General features: G+C 35.2%; 1 long non-coding RNA gene across 3 annotated transcripts; it reads right to left on the reverse strand.

Annotated features, from left to right (window-relative positions):
- Window positions 1-3,382: 3,382 nt before the first annotated feature.
- Window positions 3,383-5,054, reverse strand: LOC149176476 (uncharacterized). 3 transcript variants are annotated; one of them, XR_016258651.1, is made up of 3 exons: window positions 4,627-5,054; window positions 4,384-4,518; window positions 3,383-3,726 (listed from the first exon to the last, which is right to left on the reverse strand). It is a non-coding gene; the product is annotated as an uncharacterized LOC149176476 (long non-coding RNA). The 3 variants fall into 3 exon arrangements; XR_016258650.1 differs by having other exon boundaries at window positions 3,710-3,845; XR_016258649.1 differs by lacking the exon at window positions 3,383-3,726 and having other exon boundaries at window positions 3,853-4,518.
- Between the last annotated feature and the right edge of the window lie 12,727 nt (window positions 5,055-17,781).

The following is a 17,781-nucleotide window of genomic DNA, read 5'->3' on the forward strand; positions in this document are numbered from 1 at the left end:
TTAAATATTTAATTAAATGGACAGTGTATTCTACTTATATCGATTTCCTTTGTCCCGTCTTCATTCAATGGATATGATAGAACCCAACAAAACTAAATGCGTGTGCTTCAATTAAAATATTATATATAATAATCATGCTTTTCATGTTATATATCCATTTTTATACTTATTAAGTCTTAATAAGAGAGATAAGATTACCCAATCAATTTAACAATACAAATGTTGTGAACATGTGCTTTGAAAGATTACATCAACCGGAGCTATGACTTACAGTTTCATAAAGGAAATTGAGAAGGGAGAAGTGAAAACTTAAGGGAGTTTGTTAAGTTCTAAGGGGATAACATGAATATATATAGTCTGGCTCCATGATATAATATTATAATTATGATTTCAAAAAAACGTGTGTATTTTGGGATTTCAGATGTCCATGCGCTGATCATATATATTCCAAATTATTGCTTATATGCACTAAAAGATTTGTCAGAGTGAGCATGAAATTGAATTCAATAACCCATAAATTCATAGAAATATATCGATGTCTTTCCATTCCAACCACAGAAATAATTTCAACCAAAATCCTTCATAGATGTCTAACTTGTATCTTTGTACTACGAGGCAAAGCCCCTCATTATTAGTCAAAGTTTGAAGAGATCAACACTATTCTTAAACAAGTTCGACAAGTTCGCGTTGCACACGGCATACCTGCCGAAAATAGTTTGTATATTAACTTGGATTAAAATAATAAGCGAAGTCGATTGACCAAGTTCAAAAGAAGCATAGGACACATGACTAACAAAGTATTAGTTTCCAGTTTGACCATACATTGCTAGTCTTCCGCCCAGCTGCTTCTTAGACTGGAACTTCATTAGTCCAGTCAATAAATCCAAAGATCCTGCACTTGTGGAAAGCTCAGCACCTGCACCATTTGCGGAGCAAGATGGAAGGCCAACTAATAGCATAAAAGCAAATCACAGAAGACGCAAGACTGCAATGGTAGCTCTACAAATCTTGTAGAACAACACGAGGTAAACAGTCAGACTATGGAAAAGCAGAATTTGTTGGCAGAATGTTGCTCAATGAGTGATACATTATCTCATATGACTCACTTTCCCCTGGAAGATACACATTAGTAATTTAAGATAGTTCTCGAATCTGAAGTGTTTCGCCTCCCCTAAGGTTTGATAATTCACTGTTAGGTTTCATAATTCATTGTTTCCATTATACCAAGGTTGCTAACTCTAATCAGAACTATAGTGCACCAAATAACGAAATAAATAACAAAGTTCATTTTTATGTAAAGAATATGATATGCAGTGTCATAAACATTGTGTTCATTCTTATGTTGAGAATGAGAAACCTTGATACCAGTGCATATGACATAACGAAATAAATAACAAAGTTCATTTTTATGTAAAGAATATGATATGCAATGTCATAAACATTGCGTTCATTCTTATGTTGAGAATGAGAAACCTTGATACCAGTGCATATGACATATTGTTAAGCTGGTCTGTTTGTTATTAAGTTGTCCATATCTCACTTCGAATATCTAGTTTTTTATAATTGGTATCACTGGAACTCTAATACATAATTTTGGTTGCATATAAGCATGAATTCTTCAGAACCCTTTTTATTTAACAGTGTTTAAATTTACCACATACTGTTCTAGTACAAAACTTAGTTTTGTATAATTGGTATAACTACAACTCTAATACTAATATAGAATTTAGGTTGCATATAAGCATGAATTCTTCAAGACCCTTTTTATTTAAGCATGTTTAAATTTACCACATACTATTCTGGTACAAAATTTAGTTTTTTTATTTAACCATGTTTAAATTTACTGGTACAAAATTTAGTTTTAGTTTTGTATAATTGGTATAACTAGAACTCTAATTTAGTTTTAGTTTTGTATAATTGGTATAACTAGAACTCTAATACTAATACATAATTTAGGCTGCATATAAGCATGAATTCTTCATGACCCTTTTTACTTAACAATGTTTAAATTTACTAGAGAACAATGTTTGTTTGTCAAATGGAGACCATGTTGATAAGTTTTTTTATTTAACCATGTTTAAATTTACCAGAATAGTTTTACTAGAAAACAATGTTTGTTTGTCAAATGGAGACCATGTTGATAAGTTTTTTTATTTAACCATGTTTAAATTTAACCACATACTATTCTGGTACAAAATTTAGTTTTGTATAATTGGTATAACTTAGTTTTGTATAATTGGTATAACTGGAACTCTAATACTAATACATAATTTTGGAACTCTAATACTAATAAACTGGAACTCTAATACTAATACATAATTTTGGAACTCTAATACTAATAGATAATTTAGGCTGCATATAAGCATGAATTCTTCATGACCCTTTTTATTTAAAAATGTTTAAATTTACTAGAAAACAGTGTTTGTTTGTCAAATGGACACCATGTTGATAATATATTTACCAGAAAACAGTATATGTCTGCCAAATGGAGACCATGCTGATAATGCATTTACATGTTTTCTGTATATGTCTACCAAATGGAGACCATGTTGATAATGCATTTACATGTATTTAATATGAGATGAATTGTAAAAAATAGGGAAAAAAAAAACCAAAAACGTGGAAGCCTGGAAGCCTGCACTCCTTTCCCAGAGTTGTAGAAAAATGACTGCAAGGGGACAATCCAAAGAGAAATCACCTTTCTCTTCAATCGATCATTTCCAAATACATCTTGGATATACATTCATTCATAACAATATACAAATTCAAGCAACCTTCACTTTGGTTCCCACCATTGTCAATCTTCATCGATCCAATCACCATAGATTCTGCTAATTTTTTAAGGTAATGTATTCACCCTTATCTCTCTTCTATGGTTCCCATGTATTAGTTACAATGAGAACTTTTCCTAATCGGTTTCGAAGTTCTCTTGGATTTAGACATCATACATCCCCTCCTACAGGGGGTTTTTCCCTACTTAACGTAAACCTGTGAATTTCCACCAACGAGTTCAACCTCAGTCTTGTGACATGTCATTAATCTATTATGCAAACAGTCATTAATCTTTCATGCAAAAGAAACATGCTCTTTAACAACTGTTTCTATTTTTTAAAAGCATTTTGAACTTGCTCCTCACTATATTTACATACTATTTTTCAATAATACCAAGTAATGTCTTATCAAGGGATCCAATAACTTGGTGGTATATGATAAAGGGACCACCATACTTTGTGAACGCTGTGGTCTTAACGACCAAAAATGTTAGTGACTCTGCTGGACTGTCAAGTGCCCAAAGATCTCACAAAAATTTGATCACATTTAAGTTAGCGTGTCACAGAAATATGACGGGAAACACTGTTTGAACAACAATTATCCATTCCATAAATGAAATATGAAGAGATGCTGAAGTTTTTTATTCAACAATTCAAAAGGGAAAAAATAGTTTCCTGGGTACAGATATGTGCACAGATACGGATACGGTAAATTCTTAGAACACTCTACGTATAATTAGGATAGATCAAATCTTATTTGGATATTGCAAGGAACATTCCCACATGAAAATCCCCCAGGGACTCACTCGTTTGATGAATGGAACCTCAGGTAAATACTTGTGGCAGACATGTACACCTAGCCCCAAGTGACTCAGGTGGCTTTGACCTTGTAACCTCCTTGGCGAACGGATGTTAGGCATATGGCAAGTCAAACCGCTTGGACTAATCCTTGTGCCTACACAAAATAATGCACTCACAACACTCGGCGTATTGAGAGTTTGCCTGTTTGGAGAACCGTAAACCATCTTGCAGCCCCAAATTTTCAATATGCCATTCATGAATTTTGTAATAAAGCTGAAATGAGATGTGGTAGACATAATAGCATTAGGCATTAATCCATCATATTTTTAAGGGGTCCCATAAAAACATTCTTGGCTCTGAATTTATCCACATTTTTTTCAAAATCCGCATTCTAGGTTAGAGAAAAAAGCATGACAAAGTTGCAGTCTTATCTGACGTCCAAAACATCAATACTAATAGGCATAACACTAACCAAAAAGTAGCCAAAAGTTAAGATACCGCTAGACTACAATTGCTTTGAAAAAGGCATTCCAATTCAACTCTACATCTGAAAATATGAGAGAATATTTAGTAGAAACATCTCCAAGGAAGAAATTAACAACTGGCAGAATTTATTATCCTTCTAAATTCCAGAGCATCTACTGGCCCAATTTATGTTTAATGATCATCAAATATCAATTCTCTGATCCTCGTCAAGTCTTGGACGAATCAGGGAGGGTGGCTTTTACAGATTGTTAGAAGATCCAACGAAATGACAATCTATGTGAGCTTTGGCAGAGAAGATTCAGTCACCTAAATTTTGGTTCCTTACCTCTTCTGATGGACATCGTGATTGGATTCCCCGACTTCAGATCTCTGGTCAAGTTAGAAATGTTGTGTTTCTAATCTGATGTTGCAAAGTCTCCATTCTTTAAACCCTCGACGCTCTCCGCAAGTTTCCTAAGCTCTGTACAAAAATACACCAGCTAGAAAGGTATAAAGATATATACCATGGATTATTTATTTCAACTTTCATGTAATTCATGAAAAAATAAGGTGAAAAGGGAAAGCTTACCGTGAGGATAACGAAAATTGTCTCCGTTCGAGTAGGTGCCCGTTGCCTCCGACTCATAACAGGCGAACGGATTCTTATAAATCGGTCTCTGCAAAACCCCCTCGCTGTTGCCACTCGTTGTGGCGACATTTATCATGTCGTTGTCCCTCGACACTGAATCGTTTCCACGGAGTCTCTTTGAATTTCCTGGTCATCTGAGGCACCAATTCGCTGAAAATTTGCGGGAGGCTGCCTCAGTTCTCTTCTATGGATGAATCTCCGGGATTTGAAATGTCACTTGCCTACCCTAAATTTGAATCACATCTGAGTTTTGTGGAAAACTCTAGGGCGTCTTTCTGCAGCAGAACCACCATGGATGATATATGTCCTTTGGCCCTCGAATTCATTGTCCTTTTGCAAGAAACTGCATCTACTCGCCTTTATCATGCTCTAGCCACGGGTCGTTGGCCAGACAACGTGCCAACTGCCGCATGCCAACAGTCACATACACATGTAGGGGCGCATGGAAGCATACCATTATGTGGCAAAGCATACTAAATAATGTCGAAAATCTTAACAAATAGATGTGGAAAGTAGTTAACATAAAATGTTATGTTTTAATGTTGGCTTTAAAGTTAGCATTAATCAGATTTGGGGTCCAATTTTGATATATGTTTTGATTTATTTTGAATTTTGATATATGTTTTGATTTATTTCCTAAGTTTACTTCAAAAAATAAAGATCAATGGTAATAAGATTCTGAACTGTATGAATGGAATTGTCAATATCCAATGGGTTAAAAATTTATTTAACATGATATAAATCGAAAAAACTTTATATTAAGTTTCCTTTTGGAATTGTCAATATCCAATGGGTTAAAAATTTATTTAACATGATATAAATCGAAAAAACTTTATATTAAGTTTCCATTTTTGGTTCAAACTAATGCTAGTAGCAGCGATATCGATGGCTACAAATTGTTTTAAAATATTATTAAAATATAAAGTTATTTAGAACTTTGGTTGGTTTTTAAAAGCTTTGGATAAACGTAAAACTTTAGATAAACACAAACCAATAAATTTTGCTTTTAAAAACATTAGATAAAGGCAAAACTTAAGTTCAGCCTCTGAAATTATATTCCAAAAACTTTGGATAAAGGCAAAACTTCGGTTAAAAGCAAGTTCGAGGTCGGCAATAAGACCCCAAAGCTGAATGGCCAATGAAAATCATCGAAAAATATTTAAATAATTTAAAAAATTTACTTTTTACGTAAAACTTTAGTTAAAGTATTGAATAACCGTTGATATTTAAAAAGTCAAACGAAATTAATTCGTAGTCAAAGCGATATCGATCGCTATATACCTGCCGGCAGGTATAATAAGGGAGGTCTTAAATTAACAAAGGAAAGAAGAAGTCTTTTAAATTAGGGAAGGAAATAAAAAATATTGAAATAGGTTAGCGTTAAAACAAAGTATGTAAGAATTAAAATAATTAAGAATGAGTAATAGAAATGATATGAGAAAGTTTATTTAAGTATATTATTTAGAGGTGCTATATAAAAGTTATGTATGTTTATTTGAAATTGTTAATGTATATTTGTTTAGAAATTATGTATGTTAATTTCTTAATTTTGGATTTATCAAGTGTCAAGAGGGATCAAATCTCTTAAGAGACAAACTTTTTTTGAGTGCAAAACTTGAGAAAATGTTTGCACCTCTAGAGTTTGATTCCTTTTTATTCTTCTCGACCTTTGGTAGATCCTAAGTTAAGATGGATTTATATTGGTTATTAATAATAAATAGATAATATTTATTTTACCATAAATGTATTGTTAATTTTCTTCAATTAGTTATAACATACTATGTAAACTAGCCTATATTGATATGAGCTTTATATCACAATAAAAATATTATAATTGTTTCTATATTCAAATATAAATACACTTTAAGTCATTCATTGAGATGGGTGCACATGACCTCACCAAAGTTTTCATCAAGACTAAAGTTGGGGTTGTCGCAACACCAACTAGGGAGAAAATTGAATAGTCCATGACACTCCACACTTATATCAAGCATGGCATGTCATCTTGGTTGTGTGAGAAAGCAAGGGGACATTTCCATGCATGAACTTCATGGATGACTCATGAGGAGGATTTGGCACACTTTGTTAGTTGAGTGGGTGTCTTGGTTAGTATATGAGCATTTGGATAGGCACATGGTACACATGGATGCGTCGAATTTTGTGGATGGCATGCACAATGAGTGCAACAAGCCCATCACATCATGGTTGTCAGCAGCTCATGGGTTGCATGACATTGACACATTTCTGAGGTGGTTGGATTGGTTTTGTGGGCTAGAGTGAATGGAAAAGGAATGAACACAACATATCATGGGTACGTTAGAAAGGTAGGAGCACACAATGGAAAGTTGACTCAATACATATCAAAAGAGATTGGGAAAGTGCACACATTTGCAAGATGTTGGATAGGGAAGCCCACAAAAAATTGGGGTTTCCTCATAAAGAGGCATGATGAAATGGGTTGATATGAGTTTGAACAAGGAGACATAACCAATCATCAAGAAGATGGAGTGCACCTATAAATATACCACACAATGAGTCGAATAAGGGGAGAAAATCACAAGCAACAAACAAATAAGAGCAAGTCACAAGGAGTAAGTGAACAAGAGAAAAGGAAAGACATAACGTGATACGAGTGTAGATTATACCACAAGGGATAATGTAGGTCGTATCAAGTAGTGGATCACATGAATCAACAAAACAAATGGGAGATGCATGGTATGATGGTTGTATGTGGTATACATTTCCCAACTCATGTGAATTGGGAGAGTGTGTGCACGAGGGAGTTTCATGACTTTGTCCTTTGGCACGATCATGTATACCATTTCCTCATTGTATTTCTTGTATTAGGTTGTAACGCCTAGGGTTGTAAACACCTTGTAACTATTGTATATGGGTGTTGGGTCAAGTTGCATCACCCACACAAAAGCTACTTGTGTTCAATGTGTTGTGTTGGACACTTTGCATTGGCATGATTAATTGATTAAGTGTAAAATTATTGCAAACAATACTTAATTTAATAACAAAAGTAAAGAAGTAGGCATAGTACAAGCAAAGTATAGTCGGGTTTCTCACACCACTAAGATGAAAGGTGTTAGTGTTGCATGCCAAAGGTCAATAGAGCACACATATTTGTATGGGTCCTCAGCATTATGAGAGGTGGTATTAGAGCACGTTTGACAAAATATTATTTGATGCTCTTCACCACTATGTCTCTATGCCATGTGGTAACAAAACACTTTGGTAGGATGTAGAGTGGTATGTGAGACAAAACCAAGTTTGAAAGTGAGACACTCTTTATTATTGTCACTCCATGATAGGTGGTATTAGACCAAGATTGCAAGTGATAGTACTACAACTGTCGTGATATCTAGAATCAAAGGTTGGATCACTTTTCACTAGTTACATCGAAGGTGTCTCTCTGTGGGGTTGGCCTGGTCAGACACTATTCATCCCAACCAATAAGATTCATCCATTTTCATCTTCCTCCATCAAACCATTTTTGACCACATGGCACTTTAAACAGTGTTGAGGTGCCAAATTAGGTAACAAGTGGGTATTGCTATTGTTATTATACTCTTTTTGTTATTTGTAGGTTCTCTTTAGTATGAGAGAATTTTCATTTATATAATCAATGCAATTAATTTCCTAGAGAATCAATTGAATGAAACTAATGATGGAAAGCTCAAGCAATTATGTTTTTCCTGGAAATGGAAATTTCTAGTCTGGAAAGACAACCACTCCCCCATCTCAAAGCCCAACAATTTCAATGTCAGTGGCAACCAATGGTCATGTTAGGAAATCCATAGCTATTGGCCCAAGATTATCAAGTGCACCATCTCTATAAAATCCACAAGGACATTCCAAAAACTGACAGACAACTTTTTAGACTATCCAACCTACTCCAACAATGTCAAGTGTTAGAGATTCACAAACAAACCAAAATAAGAAGGCTTCTAGCAATATGCAAGAAAGTCCAAATGTGATTGTTGCATTGTCTACTCCAACTCCAATTATGCCAAGAAGTACATAATGAGTTATAGGTGCCAATATATACTAAATAGGGATCAATTTTTTAGTGATGAATGGATTTACAAGAACATCGAGGTTGAAGGCCACGAACAAAGGTTGGTTTGTCACTTTCCACTTTGAGCTTCCTAATTTTTCCTTTGTCACTTTCCTATTTCACCGATTTACATACATGTGCCTCCATTCTTTCCTTGATTTCTTAAAAGGTATGTCATACTTAGTTGTCCCAATCACAGAGCTTTTGACAAGTACTTTCACAACATTCTTGATACAAAATTTCTATTTGTAATTTTTTTTTTTTTTCGCTCGTATTCTCAACAACTTATTGATAAAATTTGTTTCTCCCAAGTGCCAGTGATATATTTAACTGATAGATATCTCATAATTTCCATGTTCATAATTTATTTCATGTCATTTTGAAAAACCCTAAAGAAAATGAACTCCTTTTCTATGTACCTTTTATATTTGACGTGTTTGACCTATCCACTAGAATTATATTCAAAGGAACATGTTTGATGTGTTGAATTCTAAAGTCTACAATTTATTTAATTTTTAAAACCATGTATATATTTAAGAATAAAATAAAGAATACTTACTTATGGTTGAGACTCCACAATAAGCATAGAGTCACTCACATATGTAATCATTCATTTTGTGCACTCAAACCTTAGGCTTAAACATTCAATCTTACTATAACAACCCTAGTTAAAAATCCATATAAAATATATAAGACCACGGTCATGGGACACGTATTCCAAGCTGAATGTTGGGCAAAACATCCTAGTGGGTGTTCATTTCAGTTATTATGGCTAAGTAAATTGTCAAAGGTAATGGAAAAGGCTTTGGAAAGGAAAAATGTCATTTTGGTCAGTTTTATTTATGAAAATAGTGGAAATTAGGAGAAAAGGAAGGTGAAAGGTCATAGGTTGCATGTGAGGAGGAAAATGAAGGAAAATAATGAAAGTTGAAGAAAATAGAGGCCTCATTGATAAAAATGCTTCTGAGGATCAGTGGGCAAGCTTGGTCAAGGTAAGCTTTTTGTCATGTCTATTTTGGAGCTCTCATTCTATTTTCTCTCTCTCATACTCTTGGACACTTAGAGTTTTATTGGAGCACTCTTGGAGAGTGTGGCATACTTGGATTATTGGAGAAAGAAGGAAATGGAAGAGCAGGAAAGCACAAGAGGACATATGGATCAACAACTACAATGAGTTTTTCTTACAGGTACTGAGTTGCATGTATGTTTTCACTAGTTTTGGCATGCATGGTATATGCATGTGGTTTCTGTTGATCTAAAGATGATCTGAGGTTGTCATTGATGTCAACCCAAGTAGCACCGGGGGCTACCCTGATCTTGCAAAGGAATTTTGACTTGAAAAATTACTCTATTTTGAGTCAAGGATCTTCTAGATAGATTCTACTCGTCAAGATGTTTCCGTTGATAAATGGCACACCAAGTAATTCTTCACGGTTTGAGAGATATTCATGTTTGAAGTTAGTAACCCCAGTTAGTGGGCTAAAACTGTATGGGGTTATGGCATGGCACTCATAATTGTTTTTGTCATTGAATAGTGATTAATTAGTAATTTTTTAAGCTCCCAAAATCCCTCCAGCATTCTCTATAGAAGCCCCTCTCAACTCTATAAAAAGAAATCTCATATATCCTCCAAATGTAGTGATCGTGGAATTTTCGCTATAACTTCATTTCTGCGAAGTCTTAGATTCTGAAATTAAAACCAATTTGATTCGAAATCCTGATGAATGTCATGACCGAATTTCAGATCTTGGTTCACTATATTTTCGAAGATATGATCTATGGAAGTTAAGGTTTTTGCATGCTGCCGAATTTCATCTCAAAGAAGTGACCTTAGAAAAACCATCATAACTCTCTCTTTGAGAAGAGGAATGGAATTTTGTTAAAAGGGGCAGATAGTGCATGGACTGTATATTTCTGTATATCAATTTCAAAGTCGAAGGAGGAAACAATGACATGTGGCACATCATACAAGTTAGCTCTATTGAACTAGTCCATAATTAGGTCATTGTGAGAGACTGGGCATAACTTTTCCTTGAAGAGTGAAAATTGGGTCAGACCTGTGGAATTGGAAAGAAGACTCAGAGGGATTCTATAGGATTGAAGATCACATGTTGGGGATCTGAAATCATAGAGATACATCAAATTTAATATCGTGCTCCTAGAAGGCAAGAAAAACTAGATCAAGTGTTGTCAAGGGGTGCAAAAGACCAGAATTTCTAGGGCAGCAAAGAGCAAGGTGTAGCAAAATGATGCAACAGAGATAAGCTACAGGTAAGTATCTTTTGTATATGCATGTTCATCTCTTAATTGCATTAGGTTCTTTGTATTCTAATTTGTTGTTTTTGTTTAGCGTTGACATATGCTTTGCAGGATGAGGTAAGTTTTGCTATTATCATGTCATGAGTATTTCCTATAAGACTTTTTGCAGGTATTATATATTCATAAAGAGAAGACTCAATGCATAATTTAATGTTTTGAAGAATGAGAAAGGGTAGCATGACAAGAGAAGCAATCAAGGTGTAGAACATCAACAAGAAGTTCACCACATGAAGTCTTCAAGTGGGCAGCACTGCACATAGACATTGTAAAAGTATCATTGTACAGAGTCATTGTAAAAGCATATTTGTAAAAGTTGTACAAGTGTCTATCTACCAAGAGTTGAAGAGGTAGTTTCGGAAGGTTTAGGATCATCATTAGGTGGTTGTGTCATAGTTTGGGTTATGGTCTAGAGTGTCGTATTCTTCTACATCATTCTATATCATTGTAAAGTGGACCATTTTCCTTGGTACGGGAGTCCATTATTCTTTTATTCTTCTATAGGGTGGTAGGGTGGTGCTAGGCTAGTGCATGAAGTCACCAACAGGTTCAAGCCTATGAAAAATTTAGGGTGTTAGGGTGGTTCTAGGGTGAGTTATAGCTCATTGGGTGTTGGGGCATCCGTTCAGTTAACTACTGAAGAATCTCGGGTGTTGGAGCGTCCATCCAGTGGGAGTTGGAGAAGAATGCTTTTCTAGATTCTAGGAAGTTGGAGCTTTCTTTTCAATTGGAGTTGAAGATTAAAGAATTATTAGAAAAGTGTTCGGTGGTTTTTGACCCGGAGGGTGTTTTCCACCTAAACTTTTTGTGCCTCCTGTGTTCTTTTATTCACTGTTGTTACTGAATAAACATTAATGATAATTGAAGATTAACTAATGCTATGAAAAGATTTAAAAGTGATAATTTCTAAGGAATACTAATTCACCCCCCTCCTCTCAGTGTTTTCCAACAATTGGTATCAGAGCTTGGTTCTTTCAATAGCAATTTAACAACTAGAAGGAGATCATGGAGCATACCAAGAATGGTGTACCTCTATTCAATGAGAACAATTATGCATTCTGGAAAGGAAGAATGGAGGTCTATCTCTTGATACATGGTTACTAAGTATGGGACACTATTCAAAATGGCTTTGCACAAACCGCGGATGAACAAGGTAAGAAGAATTTGGTAAATCATGTAAAAGCAAAGAATATTATTATCAGTGGACTTATTGAATCTGCTTATCATAAGGTGTTGGGTTGTAAAACCGCCAAAAATGTATGGGACAAGCTTGAGAATATATGCAGGTGACTCAAATGTCAAAGAAGCAAAGCTTCAAATCTATAGAGAAAAAATTGAGCAACTCAAAATGAAAGAGGATGACAACATTGTTGCATACTTCCAACACGTTGATGAAATAACCAACACTCTGGAAGGATTGGGAGAGCCTAATGACGAGAAGACTATTATACGAAAGATTCTTAGAACGTTACCAGGAAGATTCAACCCAAAGGTATCGGTCTTAGAATACAATGCAAATCTGGACAAACTCAACAAAGAGGAATTACATGGAGTTCTCATAGCATATTAAATGATACTTGATGAAGAAGAGGGTGCTTCGCATTTAGAAACTGTGTTTGTTGCATCTAAGAAAACCAATAAGGACAAACAACCTTCAAAGGCAAAGACTTGCACCTACACCTGCAAGTGTGAAGAAAAGGAAGATGATGAAGAAGGTTTTTTAGATGGATAATACGCTTACTTTATGAGAAAACTAAAAATTGGTAAGGGAAAATTCAAGGGTAAACTTCCATTGATATGTTTCGGTTGTGGTGAGGTTGGGAATTTCACAGCAAAATGTCCGAACAGAAGTGATGGAAACTCAAAAGGAAAGAAAGGCTTTAATAAATTCAATAAGCAAGGAAAGAAGAAAGGATTCAAAAGGAACTTTCTATCTAAAGAAGATAGCTCATCATCCGATGAAGACAATGACAGTGAAGAAGAAGCCAATGAGAGAGTATTGTTTATGGCCAAGCACAATAAGCAAGAGCTCAAGGCTAAGAAGATCTGTTCCAATACACTTGAAGAAAAAGTTCAAGGTCTCAAAATTGAAGTTGAAGAACACAGATTTATTGAAGAGTCACTTCAAAAGAAGTTGGAATAAAGAAACCGAGAAAGGGAAGCATTAGAAGCCGAAGTAGTCTCACTGCGTAAGGAAGTGAAGAAGGGAATAATTGTCCAAAACTATGCCAACAACTTAAGGGCATTGGAAGAACTCATCAACAATCAACAATCTTACAACAACAGAACCGGCCTCGGTTACAAAGAAGAAGAAGTAGGATCTTCTACAACAAAATGCAATGAACCTATGAGATCTGACAGGCATGTAGAATTCATTGAACAAGATTCACAAGAACAGCCTTGGAAGACAATTCCCCGACGAAGATTTCCATTCAAGTACCAACATATTTTTCATGGCTATTGTTATTCATGTGGAAAATTTGGTCATAAAGCTTTAGAATGTCACATGTACCCTAGGAACCAATACAATTCCAGGAGATCTGTCAAATATTCATCTCCCAGGGCTCAACAAAACATCATATATTTGAACATTTAAGAAGTAATATTGAATGTTACAAATGTTGAAACTTTGGACACATAGCGAGAGACTGCAAACTTGAAAATCCTCCAGAAGAATCTTCGAAGCCACAGAACGAACGAACATGGAAGAAGAAGAACACTAATAATTGTGCTCTCGCTCTCAAGGCTCAAAAAAACAAAGATGTGTGGTATGTTGATAGCGGTTGCTCAACACATATGACTGGAGATAGAAAGAAATTTTTATCTCTGAAAGAGAAGAAGGATGGAATCGTGTCCTTTGGAAATGATGGATCTTCAAATGTTATAGGATCAAGTACCGCTAGTCTCGGAAGAAAAGATGCTCTAGCCAAGAATGTTCTATTGGTTGAAAACATGAATCACAATCTGCTCAGTGTTGGACAAATGTGTGATCAAGGACACACAATGCTATTCAACTCCACAAAATGTGAAATCAGGAAAGGTAGGTATGGTAAAATTTTGGCTACAGCAAGTCGAGCTCCAAACGACATATATGTTCTGGATGAAGCAACTAAAGCATGCCTGCTAGCTAAAGAAGATGAAAGTTGGTTATGGCACAAATGAATGGGTCACATAAAATTTGACAATCTTGTCAGGATAAGCAAAAAGGAAGCAGTTCAAGAAATGTTGAAAATCTCAAAACCTTCCAACACACTAAGTGAGGCCTGTCGGCATGTCAAGCAGACAAAATGCGGATTTAAAACAAAAGAACACTTTGGATCACATCAATTGGAATTGATACATACTGATCTATGTGGTCCTATGGGAACAAAAGGCTTAGATGGAGAATTATATTTCATGTTAATGATAGATGACTATACTAGGATGACAGCCGTCAGTTTCCTAAAGAAAAAATCTGAAGCATTTGAGTGCTTTAAGATCTATAAGGAGTTGGTCGAAAATGAAACTGATTTAAAAATAAAGTGTCTAAGATCAGATAATGGCAGAGAATTCACTTCCAAATTATTTCAGCAATACTATGACGAAAATGGAATAAAAAGACAATTTTCAATAGCACTAACACCTTAGCAAATGGAGTTGTTGAAAGAGAGAACAAAACTGTATAGGAAATGGGTAGAACAATGTTGAAGGACTCAAAATTGGATGAAAAATTCTGAGTTCAAGAAATTGATACGACAGTCTTCATTATCAACAGAAGTCTTCTCAGAAATAATTGCAATAAGACCCCATATGAATTATGGAAAGGAAAACTGACTAATGTAAAATATTTCAGAATCTTCGGAAGCAAATGTTATATCAAAAGAGAAGATCAAAAGTTGGGTAAGTTTGAATCGCGTGTTGATGAAGGTATCTTTGTTGGTTACTCATGCAAAAGAAAGGCCTATAAATGCTATAATCTAAGACGAAAATAGATAGTGGAGAGCATAAATGTTACATTTGACGAAGATAGTGTTCTAACAAATAATGATGAGGATCTAGAATCTTTGAAACTTGAGACAAAGGCTGAAAAAGGTACAGAGAAAATTCTAGAACAAGAAGCAACTGTCAACCAAGAAGAAGTAAATAATGATCAACAAGATATACAGGAACAACAACAAGAAGCTCCTCCGAAGAGAACAAAAGAATGGATTCAAAAGAACCATCCATCAAATCAAATCATTGGTGACATAAATGAAGGAATTGGAACAAGAAAAGGTCGATCGCTTCGTTCATCACAACAAGCTCACATTGCTTTTCTAGCAAAATTTGAGCCTAGTAGTTTTGAGGAAGCCAGGCAGAATGAACATTGGGTAGCAGATATGAATGAAGAATTGGATCAAACCAAGAAGAATAACACCTAGGAATTAGTTCCATGACAAAAACATAAAAATGTCATTGGGACTAAATGGGTGTTCATGAACAAATTGAATGAAGATGGACAAGTTACCAGAAACAAAGCAAGATTGATTTGCAAAGGCTATGCACAAGTGGAAGGAATTGATTTAGACAAAACATTTGCACCAGTTTCCAGAATGGAAGCTATCCGAATGTTTCTTGCCTATGCATGTTCAAGAAAAATAAAATTCTACCAAATGGATGTTAAGTCAACATTTCTAAATGGAGAATTAGAAGAGGAAGTTTACATCGAACAACCTGAAGGTTTTCTACTATCATAAAAAGAAGACTATGTTTGCATGTTAAAGAAGGCTCTGTATGGTCTCAAGCAGGCTCCCAGAGCATGGTATGCTCATCTTGATGGATATATACGTCAACAAGGGTTCAAGAAGGGTACTGCTGATAACAATCTTTACGTACAAATAGATAAGGATAATTTAACAATCATTAAGGTATATGTGGATGAAATAATCTTTGGTAGCAATGATGATTGACTAAGTAAGAAATTTGCTACAAAGATGCAAAGTGAGTTCGAGATGTCATTACTTGGTGAGTTGACATACTTCTTAGGGCTTCAAATGTCTCCACAAGAGAAAGGAATATTTATATGTCAAGCCAAGTACATCAAAGAAGTGCTCAAGAAATTCAAAATGGATGATTGCAAACCCCTCCTTACTATGATGGTAACAGGTTGCAAATTGAGCATAGACGACTCATCTAAGGATGTGGATCAAAGGTTTTACATATCTATGATTGGTAGTCTTCTATATGTAACAACCTCTCAACCGGATGTTATGCAAGCAGTTGGACAAGTAACAAGATTCCAAGAAGCACCAAAAGAATCACATATTATTGTCGTCAAAAGAATTCTTCGATATCTAAAGGGCACAATAGAATATGTTTTGTGGTATCCCAAGGGCAACAATCTCTTTATTCAAGCCTTTATAGATGCAGATTGGGTAGGAAGCATTGATGATCGTAAGAGTACTAGTGGTGTAGCATTCTATCCAGGTGGTTGTCTCATATCATGGTTGAGCAAAAAGCAAACCTCAATCTCGTTATCTATAGTGGAAACAAAATACATTGCAGCGACAGCTTGTTGTACTCAAGTCCTTTGGATGAAACAAACTTTGCAAGATCTTCAAGTACAATTCAGTGAGCCTATTCCCATCTTTTGTGATAACACCAGTGCCATCAGCGTCTCCAAGAATCCTGTCATGCATTCAAAAACAAAACACATTCCGATAAAATATCATTTTGTTAGAGAAAAATTCGCTAAAAAGAATATCAAACTTGATATGTTGGTACAAAAGAACAAATCGTTGATATCTTCACTAAACCTTTACCTTGTGAAGCATTTGAATATCTTCAACAGAAGCTTGAGATTATCCCAAGTTCTCATTAGATTTTCCTTATTTAGAAAATAAAGGGGGAGTGGAAGTGTGTATAGGTCTGCAGGATGGTTGTGTGTTAGGGGGAGTTACCTTTTGCCATTGATGTTAAAGGTGGAGAGAAGGCAGTAGGAAGAGGCGCCCTGACCGCAGGGGGAGTACTTGTGTTTCCATCAATGCCAAAGGGGGAGATTGTTGATTTAAAGATGATCTGAGGTTGTCATTGATGTCAACCCAAGCAGCATCAGGGGATACCCTGATCTTGAAAGTGAATTTTGACTTGAAAAGTTACTCTATTTTGAGTCAAGGATCTTCTAGATAGATTCTACTTGTCGAGATGTTTCCGTTGATATATGGCACGCCAAGTAATTCTTCACGATTTGAGAGATATTCATGTTTGAAGTTAGTAACCCCAGTTAGTGGGCTAAAACCCTATGGGGTTGTGGCATGGAACTCATAATTGGTTTTTTTCATTGAATATTCATTAATTTATAATTTTTTAAGCTCCTAAAATCCCTCCAACATTCTCTATAAAAGCCCCTCTCAACTCTATAAAAAGAAATCTCATATATCCTCCAAATGTAGTGATCATGGAATATTCGCTATAGATTCATTTCTATGAAGTCTTAGATTCTAAAATTAAAACCCATTTGATTTGCAGTCTAGATGAACGTCATGACCGAATTTCAGATCTTGGTTCACTATATTTTTGGAGATATGATCTGTGGAAGTTAGGGATTTTTGCAAGCTGCCGAATTTCATCTCCAAGAAGTGACCCTGGAAAAATCGTCATAACTCTATCTCTGAGAAGAGGATTGGAATTTTGTAAAAAGTCGTGGATAGTGCACGGACTATAGTTTTATGTGTATCAATTTCAGAGACAAAGGAGGA

The sequence above is a fragment of the Pinus tabuliformis genome, chromosome 4_1 (assembly GCF_031772625.1).
Source record: "Pinus tabuliformis cultivar Carrire ecotype Pingquan chromosome 4_1, CPIR1, whole genome shotgun sequence".
Classification (NCBI taxonomy): domain Eukaryota; kingdom Viridiplantae; phylum Streptophyta; class Pinopsida; order Pinales; family Pinaceae; genus Pinus; species Pinus tabuliformis.